Here is a 7,391-nt window from a genome sequence, read left to right on the forward strand (position 1 = left end):
GGTGCTGGGGGAGGCAGGGGATGCAGTGAAGGGTGGAGGGAGCAGGGTCCTTTGCGTGGGGGTGCGAGTTCTTTGGGAGACCACAGGGCATGGCACACATCATCCCCACCCTATACCCCAAATTCCTAGCCCCGCCAACACAGGGGCTGCTCTGCACCCTCTCAACGTGGCTCTCCTGTAAGACCGCACCCAACCAGGCATCTGGCACCCTGCCCTACCTCCCCTCTTGGAACAGATCCCGTCTTCTTGGAAACTGCCTAGCAGCGCGTATTCAAGGCCGGCAGCCGGCCTGGCGGATCTGCACTTCAGGTGCCTTACCTGGCCAGCCGTGCCTGCCTGGGCTCAGTCCTCTATCTTGCCCACCGGTAGCCTGGGTCCACTTCCGGTGCAAGCGGAGGCCCCGGAGCCCAGGCTGAGCCCCGCACACAGACAGGTGAGGGTGCCCCCGCCCCGCTGCACCGCCGCCCCGCCCACTGGTGGCAGCACTGCCCCAGCCTCCGGCCGGTGCCACCTGCTGGTGAGGACGTCCGCGCGGCCCCGCCCGCCCCGGCCCCGCCCAGCTGCCCCATAAGCCTCCCCCCACCCCCGTCCTGGCCGCGCCCTGGCTCCCATTGGCTCCGAAAGTTCTGCCCTCGCACGTCTAGCCTCGGGAGGACGAAGACGCAAGCGCTAGGGGAGGGCCCCGCGGCGTTGCCATGGATACAGACGCCGCGCCCCTCGCGGGCCGGCGTGCGCTTCTGGGGCAGGCAGCGGGCTCCGGAAGTGTGCAGCTGCCTGGAGCCATGGCGGTGTTTGCTGCTGGGGATGGCGGCTTGCTTGGCCGGGCCACTAGTTCTGGCCGCGTCAGTCGGCGGCCGACATCCTTTCTGGGGCGGCGTCTCACAGACGGTAAACGTACGGCCGTGCCGTTGGCGGGGCCAGTGGACATGGACCGCTGTGGGATCCCGGTTGGTGTGGCGGCCGGGGAGGGCTGTGGTGCTGGGGAGCGGGTTGGGGCGGGGGGGACAGGGCTGGGGCACAGCCTCCGGCTTTCCTCCCCCTCGGGCTCTGGGGCTTGAACCGCGAGTCCGGGTAGCCCTGCGTGGCCGCGGCCTCCCAGAACCCCTGGGAAGGGCAGGTGGAGGACCCGTCTTTTATGAAGCGGGGCCTTACCCGGGTTTTGAAGAGCCCCAGAATCAGATGTTGGAATAGGGTGGTTTATCAGCCTTGTATATCAGCAGGGAAATTTCAGTTCCATCCAGATGTTGGCTCCTTCGATAAAACTCAGGAGTAAGACAAGGGTCAGTGTCAATTAGCAGTTATCTAGGGCTTGACTCAAAATAGACTGTGCGGGGTGTAGAGATGGTAGATGGGCCCTCCCTTTCAAGGTTGGTAGTCTTCTGGGATTAGAGGCCTCAGTTGAGGATTACATCCTCATCTGCAGTAATGGAGGTTGTGGGAAACATTAACACAGAGAAGGGAGGGGTGTTGCTGCGGTAACTCATTAAAGAAGCCAGGACACTTGCCTGGCTCTTGTGTAGGAGAGTCTCGCCTAGGGTAGGGCAGCAGTTATCAAAGTGAGTCCGAGGCCCCTGAGATGCAAGACTATTTTCGTAGGAACGCCGGGAAGTCACCTGCCTTTTGCACACTCTTGCACTCCCGAGTTTCCTGTGGGGTTTTCCAGGGAAAACCTGGTCTGTGATATCACAAAACAGGTAATGTAGAGACAGATAGAATTAAGCTCTCACCAGTCCAAAAGAGATTTTCAGAAATTAAAATCACTGCTATTCCTCTCATTAATGATTTTTGTTTAGAAAAATATACTTATTTTTTGCTTAAGAGTATTAATGGTAACATATAGTAGGTTGTTATTATTTTTAAGTGAACTCATAAGCATTTTTTAAAGTTCTTATTTAACTTCTAACACAGGAACTATTGATAGATTTAACCTACATAAATAGCAGCCTTTTGAAGTCCTCAGTAATTAAGAGTGTACAGGGGTCTTTAGGCCAAGAAGTTTGAGGGCCCCTGGAGAACGGGTGCTCAGGTACTAGTCAGGTGCTTAGCGTTGATAGACAGATGCCAAGATGTCTTCTGCATGTGCTCCCGGACTCGAAATAATTGGCCACACAGAGATCGGTGGGCAGTGCCTCCACTATACAAACCAGAAGCTGCTGAACGTGTCTTGAGTCTAGGCCATGTGCTGTGCAGAGATTCCCATTGTATCTGTTCTATCTAAGCCGGGATTCCTGTGCAGAGACCTGGCCCTGAAGACCCGCTCTCCTTTGCTCCCTCCCAGGTACCTTCTGTGTTATGTCAACCCTCCGGAGGGCTTCAGCCTCCGTAGGGGCGTCTGTATCCATATCGCCTTCCTCCTGAAGACCCTGCTGAAAATGGAGGAGTCGGTGCTGGTGATACCCCCTTGGGGCCGCCTCTACCATTGGTAGAGCCTGGACATCCACCAGGTCCGGATTCCCTGGTCTGACTTTTTTGATCTCTGAAGTCTCAACAGAAACATCCCTGACACTGAGTACGAACAGTTCATTGCAGGTGAGATGGTGATCGTTTAACTGGGGCCAGACGGTTTTTGTTCTGGTTCCGATGTGAACATCGGGCCGTCTTGCTTCGGGCTTGTCAGTCTGCTTAGGGGCCGTGCTCATGTTTCCTGCACTGCAGGTGAATTTGGTCTTTCCACAATTTTTCTCAGGAAATATATCTGAAGTGTATGAGCTCTGTGTTCCCTCCCCTCTGAAAACCCTGGCCTTCTGGTGAGATGGAGCGGTGACAAGGAGGCCACTGCCACAGAGGCTTTGTCCCAGCAGGACTCGCTCCCAGGGCATTAAGGGCCATTCTTACCTGAAGGAAAACACGATGTATGTGTACCATGGGCCACGTGCTGGAGAAGGTATGTAACCTCTCATTCAGTATAATTTGGTCCTGCTCAAGCTTCCCATTTTACTTTTTGTAAGAGGTAAGGGTTGAAGATTTTCTTTGAATACAGCTATTTAGAGCTTATCTTTTTTTTTAAATTGAAATGTGGTTGATTTACAATGTTTTGTTAGTTTCAGATATACAGCTGTTTTGTTAGTTTCAGGTATACAGCATAGTGATTCAGTTGTACATATACATAGTCTATTCTTTTTCAGGTTCTTTTCCATTATAGGTTGCAAGATACTGAACATTTTCCCCTGTGTTCTACAGTGAATCCTTGCTGTTTGTCTGTTTTACATATAGTAGTTTGTAATTGTTAATCCCAAACTCCTAAGTTTGTTTTCGAAGTCTGTGAGTCTGTTTTTGTTTTGTAAATAAGTTTATTTGTATCTTTTTTAAAAATTCCACATATAAGTGATATCATATGTTACTTGTCTTTCTCTGTCTGAGTTATTTCACTTTAGTGTGATAATCTCCAAGTCCATCCATGTTGCTGTAAATGGCATTATTTCCTTCTTTGTTACAACTGAGTAATATTCTTTTATATATAAATACTACATCTTTATCCAGTCATTTGTCAGTGGGCGTTTAGGTTGCTTCTATGTCTTGGCCATTGAAAACAATGCTGCTGTGAACATTGGGGTGAAGGTATATTTTGAAATTAAGGTTCCCTCTGGATATATGCCCAGGAGTGGGATTGCTGGATCAAATGATGTCTTTTTTTAGTCTTTTGTGGTATCTCCATATTGTTTTCCACATTGGCTTCACCAAACTACATTCCGAGCAATAATGTAGGAGGGTTCCCTTTTCTCCAAGCCTCTCCAGCATCTATGGTGAGTGGATGTTTGAATGGTGGCCATTCGGAGTAGTGTGAGATGATAACTTATTGTAGTTTTGATTTGCATTTCTCTGATAATTAGTGATATTGTGCCTTTTTTTCATATGACTATTGGCCATTTGTATATCTTCATTGGAGAATTGCTTGTTTAGTTTTTCCGCCCATTTTTGGATTGGGTTGTTTTTTTTTTCTTATTAAGTTGTATGAACTATTTTTATAGTCTACAAGTTAAGCCATGTTCAGTCTCATCTTTTGCAAATATTTTCTCCCAATCCATAGGTTGTCTTTTCGTTTTGCTTATGGTTTCTATTGCTTTGAAATAGCTGATAGGTGTAACTAGGTCCCATTTGTTTATTTTGGCTTTTATTTTCTGTTGCTTGGGTGGATTGCCCTAGGAAAACCCTGCTGAGATATATGTCAAAAAATGTTTTGCCTATGTTTTCTTCTGAGAGTTTTTTAGCGTCTTGTCTGTTTAAGTCTTTAAGCCATTTAGAGTTTGTTTCTTTTTTGGTTTTTTTTTTAACTCTATTATATCCTTTCGATTTGTGGTTACCCTATTTTTCAAGTATATCAACCCATTACCATATCTATTTCCTTTAGAGTGATAATCACGTAGGCTCCAACACATCCTAAGAATAATGAGAAAAAGGAAAAAGAAAGAGAAAAAAATCTATCTTTTCTTGCTACCGTCTCCCTTTCCCACCATTTTGTATTTTGATGTACTTTTTCTTTTTTACATCTTCATGTTTATTGTCTTGTAACTCGTTATGTCATTTCCAATGATGGTTTTCCCATTTCTATAGCATCCTGCTTCCTTTCTGTTTAGAGTAGAACCTTTTAATGTCTCTGTTTGGTTCCATAATGCTGAATTATCTCCCTAACCCCCTCCACCCTGAGCCTCTGAATACTCAGTACAGGGAAGCCAAACCATCCTAGCCTTCATCAGTCTTGGGATGCAATCTTCAGAGTGGGAAAGAAGAATCATTGAAAAATAATATTCTGTTTGTTGCTTTCTACCCTTGCCCAGAGAGTGAGAATCACCTCTGAAGGCGGAGGAAGAAAGATGGGGGCATGGGGCACAAAGTCTTTTCTCCTTTTGCTACTGAAAAAATGATTTCTTTTGTAATTAGTGATGATGCCCTTTAAATTGGTAAGATCGAGATTCCACAGCTTCAGCGCCTGTGAATAACCAGCTGGGAGAAAGCTCTCCAGGGCCCCTGCAGTGGGAAAGGCAGCCCCTCTGAGCACCTGTTGTTCTGTATTCTTCCGGCCTCCACACAGTTTCGCTAGGCACTGTGCAGGACGATGCAGTTCCCCAAGGTGGAGGACTGGGAGACCCCTGCTTGGTGGCAAGCCACAGGAGCCCACACTTGAAGGACAAAATGAAGAGTAGTGGGGCGGGCATAGGAACAGAGGATGGTTGAGACCCAGGATAGTTTCCTGGAGGCCAGCAGGTGAGACTGGCGGGGCAGATGGGGCCCTGGTGCATGGGCAGTCCTTGAGGGATCTGAAGCAAAGATATGAACCAAGATACTGGATTCGTGTGGGGGTAAATCGCTCCCTGGAGGCCACGTGGCAGTGCAGCGAGCCCAGGAGGAGAGGGCATTTCCCCAAAGTTGGGTTGACAGATCACAACCAACTCACTGGGAACCGAGAGGTACAGAGATATTGTTAACTTTTTGTCCCTCTTCCTGGAAAAAAAATTGCTTCCTGTTGAATAGCCTGTGTAGTTAGTGAGAATTAAAGACATGTAGTAACATTTCCTCAAAAGTCATCCATTGTGCAGTTGTTTGTTAATAATGGTCAAATGCAAACTTGAATAGATTAAATCAAACAGTCATCATCGTATTTTAAAATCTTTTAAAATAAAAAATCTTGCTGTCTTTGTTCTTCATTTCAGGGTTCACTTGGTGATAATAGTAACAAAAGCAACAGCAAACCTTTAAAGAATTCTGTCCTGCTGTTCAAGGAACTCTGTGTTCATGACAAACAAATGAGGTGGCACTTTACAGGAAGGACAGTCATTAATCACACAGCTAGTAAATGGCAGGGGTGGGACTTGAACCCAAGCTGTCTGACCCCAGAGCCCCCTCTCAGGCCCTTCAGTGCAGCTCATCACTTGGTATGCCCAACAGAGGCCAGCATTAAAGAGCAGCATGACCTTGGCTGCTTGGCCTCTGTTTCTTCATCTGTAGAATGGGGGTGTGGGCAGTGAACTCTGTGAGCTCAGTGGTCACTTCCTCCAGCTCTGCTATTCTACTGCTTTGAGTTAATTTAAGAAGTATCCGAGCCCCTGAATGGCCCACCCATAGGCTGGCGCTTTGCTAGGCCGTGGGTTACGGAGAAAAATAAGATCAGCCTGCTTCTCCAAGGAGCCTGTGTCCCTCCACGGCAAACGGCTTTGAGGCCCAGGCTCCCTCGCTGGCAGTCGGGGACTGGGCAGGAATGTCTGATAGAAGATGGAGGCAGAGCCCTTCCGGGAACAGTGGTGGCCACAGAGCTATCAGGAGCGGGAGCATCTGTCCAGGCTGCTGAGAGGGGGGCCCTCATGAGGCCAGTAGCCCCCCCAAACTAAGCCCTCAGGACAAAGATCCAGCCATTCCTGCAGTGTCACAACAGAGCCAGTCCATCCTCATCACTGTGCCCCTGTGCTCCTTTGTCCTGGGGCCTCTCTTCCCCCTACACCCAGAAGACTCATCTCTCTCTCTTCTCTGAGTGTCCCCTCACTTCACCCATGGTCCCTGCTTCCTAGGCCACCATCTCTGGAGTTGACGATTTGCCCCCTCACACTCTCCGTTTGATCAGGAGCCTGGGTTGACCTCCTTGTGCTCACTTTCTCCCATGAGGTGATTTCTCCTCCTCTCTTGGGAACACCTGGAAAACCCAGTCCATTCCTAGCAGTGCCTGCCACCCTGGCCTCCCTGCTCATCTGCCTCAGTCAGGAGCAGCTGGACCACCAACTCTGTATTGCCTCACCGCCTACCATCAAGACGTCAATGTTGATTCTCCCTCCACCACCCAGTATGGTCATTGTAGGGTCTTCTTCTCCGTCAGCCTGAGCCAGACACCTCCCATTCACCCTACCCCCGGGCTCATACCCGGGCGTGTCTCCACCCCAGGTCCAGCCTCTCTCCTTTATGTGCCCAACTCTAGCCATCCAGCTGCTTCTCCACCAGCCTCGTTGGCCCTCCTTCACCCTCACTGGGGCATCATGCACTGACTCCTCTGCTTTCCTACCTGTCCACGTTCCTCTTACTTCCACTTCCCCACCTTCCAGCTCTGCATCCACAGTCAGCACTCTCTTTATGACAAACAAAACTCCCTTGACCCTTGATCTTTTCATTTCCTCACCAGGATGACTTCCATCTCGGTTCACCCAGCTCTATTTGTTCTGAGCCTGCAGGCAGCAGGCTCTCCCAGCACAGATTTCTAAGACTACAAATCAATGCCCAGCATGTTGCCACTGCCAGGCAATCCTCCAGGATTTCTCTAGTGAGCACATTTCCCCACTTGCCACACAGTGGTGTCAACATTCTATGCTCTCTGCACACCTCTAAGCTTCCCTCTGTCTCTTCCCTGACTCCCAGCAGATGGCCTTGCCTCCTGCTTCAGAGAGAATGACATGTTACTTGAAGGGAACTCG

At 49.2% G+C, this 7,391-nt stretch overlaps 1 long non-coding RNA gene across 1 annotated transcript; it reads left to right on the forward strand.

The window, feature by feature from the left end:
- The first annotated feature begins 704 nt into the window (after positions 1-704).
- On the forward strand, positions 705-5,871 carry LOC140693114 (uncharacterized). Its single transcript, XR_012068784.1, has 4 exons — positions 705-888; positions 2,279-2,529; positions 2,687-2,884; positions 5,649-5,871. It is a non-coding gene; the product is annotated as an uncharacterized lncRNA (long non-coding RNA).
- Positions 5,872-7,391: the final 1,520 nt, after the last annotated feature.

Source organism: Vicugna pacos, unplaced genomic scaffold, assembly GCF_048564905.1.
Source record: "Vicugna pacos unplaced genomic scaffold, VicPac4 scaffold_19, whole genome shotgun sequence".
In the NCBI taxonomy this organism is placed as follows: Eukaryota; Metazoa; Chordata; class Mammalia; order Artiodactyla; family Camelidae; genus Vicugna; species Vicugna pacos.